We start from the raw sequence: 12,390 nt of genomic DNA, 5'->3' as shown, positions 1-12,390 counted from the left end.
CTCCAAAGTCCATTATTTTATTCTCATGAATTTGCATCCTCATGGCTTAACTCCCATTTATAAGTGAGAACATATGGTATTTGTTTTCTCATTTCTGCGTTACTTTACTTAGAATAACGGCCTCCAGCTCCATCCACGGTTTTGCAAAAGGCATTATTTTATTCCTTTTTATGACTGGGTAGTATTCCATGGTGTATATATACCATGAGAATATATGGTACTTGGTTTTTCATTTCTGAGTTACTTTACTTAGAATAATGGCCTCCAGCTCTATCCACTGTTTTGCAAAAGGCATTATTTCTTTCCTTTTTATGGCTAAGTAGTATTCCATGGTGTATATATGCCACATTTTCTTTATCCACTCATTGGCTGATGGGCACTTTGGTTGGTTTCATATCTTTGGCTGATGGGCACTTAGGTTGGTTTCATATCTTTGCTATTGTGAATAGTGCTGCTATAAACATGTGTGTACATGTGCCTTTTTCTCATAATGACTTCTTTTCCTGTGAGCAGATACTCAGTAGTGGGATTACTGGATCAAATGGTAGTTCTACTTCCAGTTCCTTAATGAATTTCCATACTGTTTTCCATAGTGGTCGTACTAATTTACTTTCCCACCAGCAGTGTAAAAGTGTTCCTTTTTCATCACATCAAAGCCAACATATATTGTTTTTTGACTTTTTAAATAATGACAATTCTTTTTTTCCTTTTCTTTTTTTTTTTTGAGATGGGGATCTTGCTCTGTCGCTCAGGCTGGAGTGCAGTGGTGCAATCTCGGCTCACTTCAGCCTCTGCCTCCTGGGTTCAAACAATTCTCCCACTTCAGCCTCCCGAGTAGCTGGGATTACTGAGGCATGCCACCATGTCTGGCAAATTTTTACATTTTCAGTAGAGACGAATTTCATCATGTTGGCCAGGCTGGTCTCAAACTCCTGATTTCAGATGATCCATCCACCTCGCCCTCCCAAAGTGCTGGGATTACAGATGTGAGCCACTGTGTCTGGCCTAATTATGAACATTCTTGCAGGAGTGAGATGGTATCTCATTGTGTTTTTAATTTGCATTTCCCTGATGATTAACAATGTTGAGTTTTTTTAAAAAAATGTGTTTGTTGGCTTTTTGTGTATCTTCTTTTGAGAAATATCTATTGATATCCTTAGCTCAGTGTTTGATGGGATTATTTGTTTATTTCTTGCTGATTTGCTTGAGTTCTTTATAGATTCTGGATACTAGTCTTTTGTCAGATGCATAGATTTTAAATATTTTCTCCCACTCTGTGGGTTGTCTGTTTATGCTGCTGACTGTTCCTTTTGCTATGCATAAGCTCTATAGGTTAGTTAGGTCCCATTTATTTATTTTCATTTTTGTTGCATTTGCTTTTGGGTCTTAGTCATGAATTCTTGGCCTAAGCCAATGTCCAGAAATGTTACCAATGTTATCTTCTGGAATTTTTATGATTTCAGGTCTTACATTTAGTCTTTGATCAATCTTGAGTTGATTTTTGTATAAAGTGAGAGATGGGGATCCAGTTTTATCTTCTACATGTGGCTTGCCCGTTTTCCCAGCACCAGCATAGGGGGTCCTTTCCCCAATTTATATTTTTGTATGCTTTGTTGAAGATCAGTTGACTGTAAATATTTAGCTTTATTTCTGGGTTCTATATTATCTTCCAATGGCCTTTGTGCCTATCTTTATACTGGTACCATGCTATTTTGGTAACTATAGCCTTGTAATATAATCTGAAGTTGGGTAAAGTGATGCCTCTGGATTTGTTCTTTATGCATAGTCCAATGAGCTGAATATTAATAACCCCAATTTACAGTTGAGGAAACTGAGATAGGTAGTTAATGTAACTTGCCCAAGACACCACAACTAGTAAGTGGCAGAGTCAGAATTCAAACCCAGAAAGTCTGACTCCAGATTCTACCCTATTAACCACTATACTATTCTGCAACTCTAAATCAGTGTTGGTTTATTGAATGAATTAAATGGTCTCAGAAAATATTGACTTCTCTAGCAAGGAGATTAGCATATTAAAAAAGCATAGAAATACCTTTCCTTTCTTAAGTGTTTTAGAATGAGAGAGACTTGAGATTTTTTGTAAGCTAAAAATAAAGATAATAAAAGGAATACAGAACAAGTTGCCTGAGGAGATAGGATGAGATTCGATAAAAAAACAAAATTGTAGTGATTCTTATTGAAGAAAGAGACTATTCCACTACGAAAGGAAGGAAAGAATAATAGGCACAGAAGCCTGTTGAATTGGGCCCATTTTACAGGTTACAAACCAAAGTCAAAGAAGTTTTCTGATAAGAGGTGGAATCTCAGAAACCCTGACCTGGCAGCTTTCAACACCACACATATGCACAGACGCTTTAGTCCTATCTCTCTCTCTCTCTCTCTCTCTCTGTCTCTCTGTTTCTGTATGTATTCATCATGTCATCTATCACTGCCCAAACAGTGGGTGAGTGAATGTTAGGAAACTGAAGTTTCAACATTGGTTTTCCAGTGAAGCAAAACAGTTTAATCTGCTGAGAATTAAGACTATGAGACACGTGTTAGAAGATTAAGAAGAGAAGGGTTAGAATAGCTTTTGATGAGAGGTACTTAAATAGAAATACCTAAGAGTTTCTGGAAGCCTTGAGGGCCCAGCTCTGTAATTCTCTCCAGCAGCACTCTTTATTCCAGTCGAAAGAGTGGAAAGGATGAATGGTTAAATCAACTCAGGATGAGGTTCCTGCAGGGAAATTATAATAAAACAACCAATGTGCAAAAACAGAGATAATATTGAGAAAATTGTTGATTACATAATGGACAGTAGGTTCAAATTAGTTTGGGAAAAAGTGATGTCAGAAATGGGCTGAGAGATTGAAAAATACAGAAGAGCTGCTAGCCTGGAGGTATTAAGAGGGTAAAGAAAAAGGGTAAAAAAAAAATAAGTTGTATAACATATGGGTTAAATATAGGAATTAAAGATCTCAGAAGAAAGAGTCCCAGGTGATAACCAAATCTTAACTCTATTTTTCATCAGAACCACCTGCAGCATTTTATTAACATACTAATACTATGACATAATCCTCAAGATTTCTCATTAGGGTCCCAAATATTGATAATTTTGTTTTCCAAAAACAATTTTAATCTTCATTGAAGTATTACTGAAAAATAAATATTGTACATATTAAAGATGGATGACATGATGTTTGATATATGTTTACATTGTAAAGTATTACCACAGTCAAGGCATTTAGCATATCTGTTATCTCACATAGTTACCACTTTTTGTTTTTCTGGTGAGAAAACTTGTGGTCTACTATCATAGAATATTTCAAATCTGCAATACACTATTATTAACTAATGTCACCATTTTGTACCTTAAGACTAAAGAAATTATTCATTTTATAATTAAATGTTTATAACCTTTGATCAGTATTTCCCCTTTTAACCTGCTTCTTAGCCCCTGGTAACCACTATTCTACTCTATGTTACCATGAGGTTTTTTTTTTTTTTAATTAAGATTCCATTTGGGGGTCAAGATGGCTGAGTAGGAACAGCTCTGGTCTGCAGCTCCAGGTGAGACCAACACAGAAGGTGGGTGATTTCTGCATTTCCAACTCAGGTACCCAGTTCATCTCAATGGGACTGGTTAGGCAGTGGGTGCAACCCACAGAGAGCAAACAGAAGCAGGGTGAGTGGGGCGTTGCTTCACCTGGAAAGTGCAAGGAGCCAGAGAACATCCCTTCCTGAGCCAAGGGAAGCTGTGAGGGACTGTGCTACCCAGCCCAGGTTCTATGCTTTTCCCATGGTTCTTGCAATCCACAAACCAAGAGATTCCCTCATGTGCCTACACCACCAGGGCCCTGGATTTCAAGCACAAAACTGGGCAGCTTTTTGGGCAGACACTGAGCTAGCTGCAGGAGTTTTTATGTCCCTCAGTGGTGCCTGGAACCCCAGTGAGACAGAATCATTAACCCCCCTGGAAAGGGGTCTGAAGTCAGGGAGCCAAGTGGTCTCATTCAGCAGGTCCCACTCCCACAGAGCCCAGCAAGCTAAGAACCACAGGCTTTAAATTTTCACTGCCAGCACAGCAGTCTGAAGTTGACCTGAAATGATTGAGCTTGGTGGGGGGAGGGGCATCCCCCATTACTGAGGCGTTAGTAGGCAGTTTTCCCCTGACCGTGCTAAGGAGGCTGGAAGGTTTGGACTGGGCAGAATTCACCACAGCGTGGCAAAGCATCTGTGGCCAGACTGCTTCTCTAGATTCCTCATCACTGGGCAGGCCATCTCTGAAAGAAAGACAGCAGCCTCAGACAGGGGCTTACAGATAAAACTCTCAACTCCCTGGGACAGAGCACCTGGGGAAAGGGGCGGCTGTGGGTGCAGCTTCAGTGGATTAAATCTTTCCTACCTGCCAGCTCTGAAGAGAGCAGCTGATCCTGTCAAGGGAGATTCACCCAACAAAGCATACCATTTCTGCTAAAGGACAGACTGCTCCTCAAGTGGGTCCCTGAACCCCATGTCTCCTGACTGGGAGAGACCTCCCAGCAGGTGCTGACAGACACCTCATACAGAAGAGCTCTGGCTGGCATCAGACCGGTGCCCCTCTGGGATGAAGCTTCCAGAGGAACAGGCAGACAGCAATCTTTGCTGTTCTTCAGCCTCCACTGGTAATATCCAGGTGAACAGTGGCTGAAGTGGACCTCCAGCAAACTTCAGCAGACCTGCAGAAGAGGGCCCTGACTGTTAGAGAAAAAATTAACAAACAGAAAGCAACAACACCAACATCAACAAAAAGACCTCCACACAAAAATCTGATCCAAAGTTCGTCAGCCTCAAAGACCAATGGTAGATAAATCCATGAAGATGAGGAAAACAAGCACAAAAACACAGAAAATTCCAAAAATCAGAATGCCTCTTCTCCAAATGATCACAATTCCTCTCCAGGAATGGCAGAAAACTGGATGAAGAATGAGATTGATGAATTGACAGAAGAAGGCTTCAGAAGGTTGGTAATAACAAACTCCTTTGAGCTAAAAAAGCATGTTCTAATCCAATGCAAAAAAAATTTAAGAACCTTGATGAAAGGTTACAGGAACTGCTAACTAGAATAACCAGTTTAGAGAGGAGCATAAATGACCTGATGGAGCTGAAAAACACAGCACGAGAACTTCGTGAAGCCCACACAAGTATCAATAGTCGAATGATCAAGTGGAAGAAACAATATCAGAGATTGATAAAAGAAGGTGGAAGACAAGATCAACTTAATAAAAGAAGGTTGAAGACAAGCCTCCAAGAAATATGGGACTATGTTAAATGACCAAACCTATGACCGATTGGTGTACCTGAAAGTCATGGGGAGAATGGAACAAAGTTGGAAAACACACTTCAGATTATTATCCAGGAGAACTTCCCCAACCAAGCAAGACAGGCCAACATTCAAATTCAGGAAATACAGAGAACACCACTAAGATACTCCTCAAGAAGAGCAACCCCAAGACATATAATCGACAGATTCTCCAAGGTTGAAAAAAAGGAAAAAATGTTAAGGGCAGCCAGAGAGAAAGGTCAGGTTACCTACAAAGGGAAGCCCACCAGACTAACAGCGATCTCTCTGCAGAAACTAGAAGAGAGTGGGAGCCAATATTCAACATTCTTAAAGAAAAAAATTTATAATCCAGAATTTCATATCCAGCCAAACTAAGCTTCAGAAGCGTAGGATAAATAAAATCCTTTCCAGACAAGCAAATGCTGAGGGATTTTGTCACCACCAGGCCTGGCTTACAAGAGCTTCTGAAGGAAGCACTAAATATGGAAAGAAAAAATCAGTACCAGCCACTGCAATAACACACCGAAATATAAGTAGCAATGACACTATGAAGAAACTGCTTCAACTAATGTGCAAACTAACTAGCTAGCATGATGACAGGATGAAATTCACACATAACAATATTAACCTTAAATGTAAGTGGACTAAATATCCCAATTAAAAGACAAAGACTGGCAAATTGGATAAAGAGTCAAGACCCATCGTTGTGCTGTATCTAGAAGACCCATCTCAAGTGCAAAGAGCTCAAAATAAAGAAATGTAGAAATATTTACCAAGTAAATGAAAAACAACAAAAAAGGAGGAGTTGCAATCCTTGTCTCTGATAAAACAAACTTTAAAGGAACGGAGATTAAAAAAAAGACAAAGAAGGTCATTACATAATGGTAAAGTGATCAATGCAACAAGAAAGCTAACAATTCTAAATATATATTCACCCAACAGAGGAGCACCCAGATTCATAAAACAAGTTCTTAGAGACCTACACAGAGACTTAGACTCCCACACAATAGTAGTGGGAGACTTTAACACCCCATTGTCAATATAAGACAGATCAATAAAACAGAAACTTAACAAGGATATTCAAGACTTGAATTCAGCTCTGGACCAAGTGGACCTAATAGACATCTACAGAACTCTCCACCCCAAATCAACAGAATATACATTCTTCTCAGCACCTCATCGGACTTATTCTAAAATTGGCCACATAATTGGAAGTAAAACTCTCTTCAGGAAATGCAAAAGAACAGAAATCATAACAAGATAGAAACACAAAAAATACTTCAAAAAATCAATGAATCCAGGAGCTGGTTTTTTGAAAATATTAACAACATAGATCACTAGCTAGACTAATAAAGAAGAAAAGAGAGAAGAATCAAATAGATACAATAAAAAATAATAAAGGGTATATCACCACTGATCCCATGGAAATGCAAACTAACATCAGAGCATACTATAAATACCTCTACACAAATAAACTAGAAAATCTAGAAGAAATGGATAAATTCCTGAACACATACACCCTCCCAAGACTAAACCAGGAAGAAGTCAAATCCCTGAATAGACCAGTGACAAGTTCTGAAATTGAGGCAGTAATTAATAACCCACCATCCAAAAAAAGTCCAGGACCAGACGGATTCACAGCTGAATTCTACCAGAGGCACAAAGAGGAGCTGGTACCATTCCTTCCGAACCTATTCCAAACAACAGAAAAAGAGAGACTACTCCCTAACTCATTTTATGAGCCCAGCATCATCCTAATACCAAAACCTGGCAGAGACACAACAAAAAAAGAAAATTTCAGGCCAATATCCCTGATGAACATCAATGTGAAAATAAAATACTGGCAAACTGAATTCAGCAGCACATCAAAAAGCCTATCCACCAAGATCAAGTTGGCTTCATCCCTGGAATGCAAGGCTGGTTCTATGTACATAAATCAACAAACATAATCTATCATATAAATAGAAACAATGACAAAAACCACTTGATGATCTTAATACATGAGAAAAGACCCTCAATAAAATTCAACATGCCTTCATGCTAAAAACTCTCAGTAAACCAGGTATTGATGGAATATATCTTTAAATAATAAGAGATATTTATGACAAATCCATACCCAATATCATACTGATTGGGCAAAAGCTGAAAGCATTCCCTTTGAAAACCGGCACAAGACAAGGATGCCCTCTCTCACCACTCCTATTCAACATAGGATTGGAAGTCCTAGCCAGGGCAATCAGGCAAGAGAAAGAAAGAAAGGTATTCAAATAGGAAAAGAGCAAGTCAAATTGTCTCTGTTTGCAGATGACATGATTGTATATTTAAAGAACCCCATCATTTCAGTCCAAAAACTCTTTAAGCTGATAAGCAACTTCAGCAAAGTCTCAGGATACAATATCAATGTTCAACAATCACAAGCATTCCTAAACACCAACAATAGACAAGCAGAAAGCCAAATCATGAGTGAACTCCCATTCACAATTGCAACAAAGAGAATACAATACACAGGAATATAACTTACAAGGCACATGAAGGACCTCTTCAAGGAGAACAACAAACCACTGCTCAAGGAAATAAGGGAGGACACAAACAAATGGAAAAACATTCCCTCCTCATGGATAGGAATAATTAATCTTGGGAAAATGGCAATACTGCCCAAATTAATTCATATATTCAATACTATTCCCATCAAAATACCATTGGCATTCTTCACAGAATTAGAAGAAACTACCTAAAAATTTATATGGAAATAAAAAGAGCATGAATAGCCAAGACAATTGTAAGCAAAAAGAACAAAGCTGGAGGCATCACCCTACCTCACTTCAAACTATACTACAAGGATACAGTAACCAAAACAGCATGGTACTTGCACCAAAACAGACACATAGACCAATGGACCAGAATAGGGACCTCAGAAAATAAGGCCACACATCTACAACCATCTGATCTTTGCAAAACCTCACAAAAACAAGCAATGGGGAAAGATTTTCTATTTAATAAATGGTGCTGGGAAAACTGTCTAGTCATATGCAGAAAACTGAAACTGAACCCCTTCTGTACACCTTATACAAAAATTAACTCAAGATGGATTAAAGGCTTAAATGAAAAACCCAATACCATAAAAATCCCCCCAAAAAATCTAGGCAATTCCATTTAGAAAATAGACATGAGCAAAATTTTATAATGTAATCGCCAAAAGCAATTGCAGCAAAAGCTAAAATTGACAAGCAGGATCTAATTAAACTTAAGAGTTTCTGCACAGCAAAAGAAACTATCATCAGAGCAAACAGGCAACCTACAGAATAAGAGAAACTTTTTGCAATCTACCTGTCTAACAAAGGTCTAATATCTAGAATTTTTAAGAAACTTGGGCTGAGCATGGTGGCTCACACCTGTAATCCCAGGATTTTGGGAGGCTGAGGCGTGTGAATGACCTGAGGTCAGGAGTTTGAGACCAGCCTGGTAAACATGGTGAAACCCCATTTCTACTAAAAATACAAAAAATTAGCTGGGTGTGGTGGCACCTCTGTAATCCCAGCCACTCTGAAGGCTGAGACAGGAGAATCACTTGAGCCCAGGAGGTGGAGGTTGCAATGAGCCGAGATTGTGCCACTGCACTCCAGCCTGGGTGACAGACCAAGACCTTGCCTCAAAAAAAAAAAAAAAAAAAAAAAAAAAGCAACACACACACACACACATAAAAAACAGCATTTACAAGCAACTTAAGCCAATTTACAAGAAAATGGCAAACAACCCTATCAAAAATTGGACAAAGGACATGAACAGACACTTCTCAAAAGAAGACATTTATGTGGCCAACAAACATGAAAGAAAGTTCAACATCACTGATCATTAGAGAAATGCAAATCAAAACCACAATGAGATCCCATCTCAGTCCAGTCAGAATGATGATTGTTAAACAGTCAAGAAACAACAGATCCTGGGGAGGCTGTGGAGAAATAGGAACGCTTTTACACTCTTGATGCTACTGTAAATTAGTCCAACCACTGTGGAAGACAGTGTGGCAATTCCTCAAGAATCTAGAACCAGAAATATCATTTGACCCAGCAATCCCATTACTGAGTATATATCCAAAGGAATATAAATAATTCTATTATTAAGAAACATGCACATGTATGTTTATTGCAGCAGTATTCACAATAGCAAAGACATGGAACCAACACAAATGTCTATCAATTATAGACTGGGTAAAGAAAATGTGGTACTTATACATCATGGAATACTATTCAGCCATATAAAGAAATGAGATCATGACCTTTGCAGGGACATGGGTAAATCTAGAAGCCATCATCCTCAGCAAACTAACACAGGACCAGAAAACCAAACACTGCATGTTTTCATATATAAATGGGAGCTGAACTATAAGAACACATGGACACAGGGAGGGGAACAACATACACCAGGGCCTGTTGGGGGGCCAGGGAAGGGAGAGCATCAGAACAAATAGCTAATGCATGTGGGGCTTAAAATCTAGATGGTAGGTTGATAGGTGCAGAAAACCACCTTGGCACACGTTTACGTGTGTAACAAACCTGCATGCTCTGCACATGTATCCTGGAACCTAAAATAAAATAAAATTTAAAAAAATTACTCCAGGCATGCAAGGATGGTTACACATATGCAATTCCATGAGTGTGATACATTCCATCAACAGAAAAAAAGGACAAGAAGCATATAGTCATTTCAATAGTTGCAGAAAATGCATTTGGTAAAATTCGACATCTCTTCATGATAAAAACTTTCAATAAACTAGGCAACGAAGAAACATATCTCAACATAATAATGGCTATATATTACAAACCCACAGTTAAAATCATATTGAGTGGGGAAAAACTGAAAATCTCTTTTTTAAATTTTTATTTTAGGTTCAGGAGCACAAGTGAAAGTTTGTTATATAGGTGTACTGGGTGTCATGGAAGTTTGGTGTACAGATTATTTTATCAACCAGCTAATCAGCATCATACCCGATAGGTAGGTTTGTTTTGTCCTCGCCCTCCTCCCAACTTCAACCATCCAGTAGGTCCCTGTGTCAGTCGTTTCCTTCTTTGTGTCCATGTGTACTCAATGTTTAACTTCCACTTACAAATGAGAACATGCAATATTCAGTTTTCTGTTCCTGCGTTAGTTGCTTAGAATAGTGGCCTCCAGCTTCATTCATATTGCTACAAAGGACATAATCTCATTCTTTTTTATGGCTGTGTAATATCCAATTGTGTATATACACCACATTTTGTTTATCCAGTCTACCATTGATGGGAATTTAGGTCGATTCCATGTCTTTCCTATTGTGAACAGTGCTTCACTGAACATATGCATGCATATGTCTTTATGGTAGAACAACTTATATTTCTTTCAGTATATACTCAATAATATAATTGCTAGGTTACATGGTAATTCTGTTTTATGTTTTTTAAGAAATTAACAAACTGCTTTCAAAAATGACTGAACTGATTTACATTTTCACCAGCAGTGCAACAAGTGTGCCCTTGTCTCCAAAACCTTGCTAGCATCTATTGTTTTTGACTTATAATTAACAGCCATTCCTACCTCACTGTGGTTTTGATTTGCGTTTCTCTAATAATTATGGATGTTGAGCATTTTTTTATATGCTTGTCGGCCATGTGTAGGTCTTGCTGAAGATCAAATGTTTGTAGGTTTTTGGCAGTATTTCTGGGCTCTGTATTCTGTTCCATTGTTCTGTAAGTCTTTTATTGTACCAGTACCTTGCTGTCTTGAATACTGTAGCCTTATAGTATTGTTTGAAGTCAGGTAATGCAATGTCTCCAGCTTTGTTTCTTTTGCTTAGTATTGACTTGGCTATTCAGGCTTTTTTAAAGGTTCCATAGGAATTTTAAAATAGTTTTTGTCTACTGTTTCAAAACCAATCATGCCTTCCTAACAGTCCCTCAAAGTCTTAACTTATTTCAGCATTAACTCAAAATTCCAAGTTCAATGTCTCATCTGAGGCATCCTTCTACCTAGGATCCTGTAAAATCAAAAGCAAGTTTGTTTCTTCCAAGATACAACGGGGGAAACAGGCATTGTGTAAATGTTTCCATTTGAAAAAGGAGAAATTGCTCAAAACAAAGGGACTATAGGCCCGATGCAAGTCCGATATCCAGCAGAACAATTATGAAATCTTAAATCTCCAGCATAAACTCCTTTTACTCCATGTCTTACATCCAGGCCACATTGATGCAAGAGATGGGCTCCAGGGCCCTAGGCGGCTCCTCTGCCCCTCTCCTGTGGCTCTGCAGGGTACAGCCCTTGTGGTTGTTTTCTCAAGCTGGTGTTGAGTGCCTGTAGCTTTTCCAAGTACATGGGGCAATCTGTCAATGAATTTACCATTCCGCTGTCTGGAGGACAGTGGCCCTCTTCTCACAGCTCCACTAGGAAGTGCCCCAGTGGGGACCCTGTTGGGGGGCTCCAACCCCGCATTTCCCTTCTTCATTGCGTTAGTAGAGGTTCTCCATGAGGGTTCCACTCCTGCAGCAGACTTCTGCCTGACATCCAGGCATTTCCATACATGCTCTGAAATCTAGGCAGAGGTTCCTGTGATGGTTAACACTGGGAGTCAACTTGATTGAATTGAAAGACGCAAAGTATTGTTCCTGGGTGTTTCTGTGAGGGTGTTGCCAAAGGAGATTAACATTTGAGTTAGTGGACTGGACAGGCAGACACATCCTGAATCTGGGTGGGCACCATCTAATCAGCTATCAGCATGGATAGAATAAAGCAGGCAGAAGAAGTTGGAAGGACTCGACTTGCTCAGTCTTCCAGCTTTCATCTTTCTCCCGTGTTGGATACTTCCCACCTTTGAACATCAGACTCCAAGTTCTTCAGGTTTTGGATTCTTCGACTTGCACCAGTGATTTTTCCAGGGGCTCTTGGGCCTTCAGCCACAGGCTGAAGTTTACACTGTCCGTTTCCCTACTTTTGAGGTTTTGGGACTCAGACCGTCTTTCTTGCTCCTCAGCTTGCAGACAGCCTACTGTGGGACTTCACCTTGTGATCGTGTGAGTCGATTATCCTTAATAAACTCCCTT

This window comes from Pan troglodytes, chromosome X, assembly GCF_028858775.2.
Source record: "Pan troglodytes isolate AG18354 chromosome X, NHGRI_mPanTro3-v2.0_pri, whole genome shotgun sequence".
Taxonomy (NCBI): domain Eukaryota; kingdom Metazoa; phylum Chordata; class Mammalia; order Primates; family Hominidae; genus Pan; species Pan troglodytes.
Note: the sequence above shows the minus strand (reverse complement) of the source record.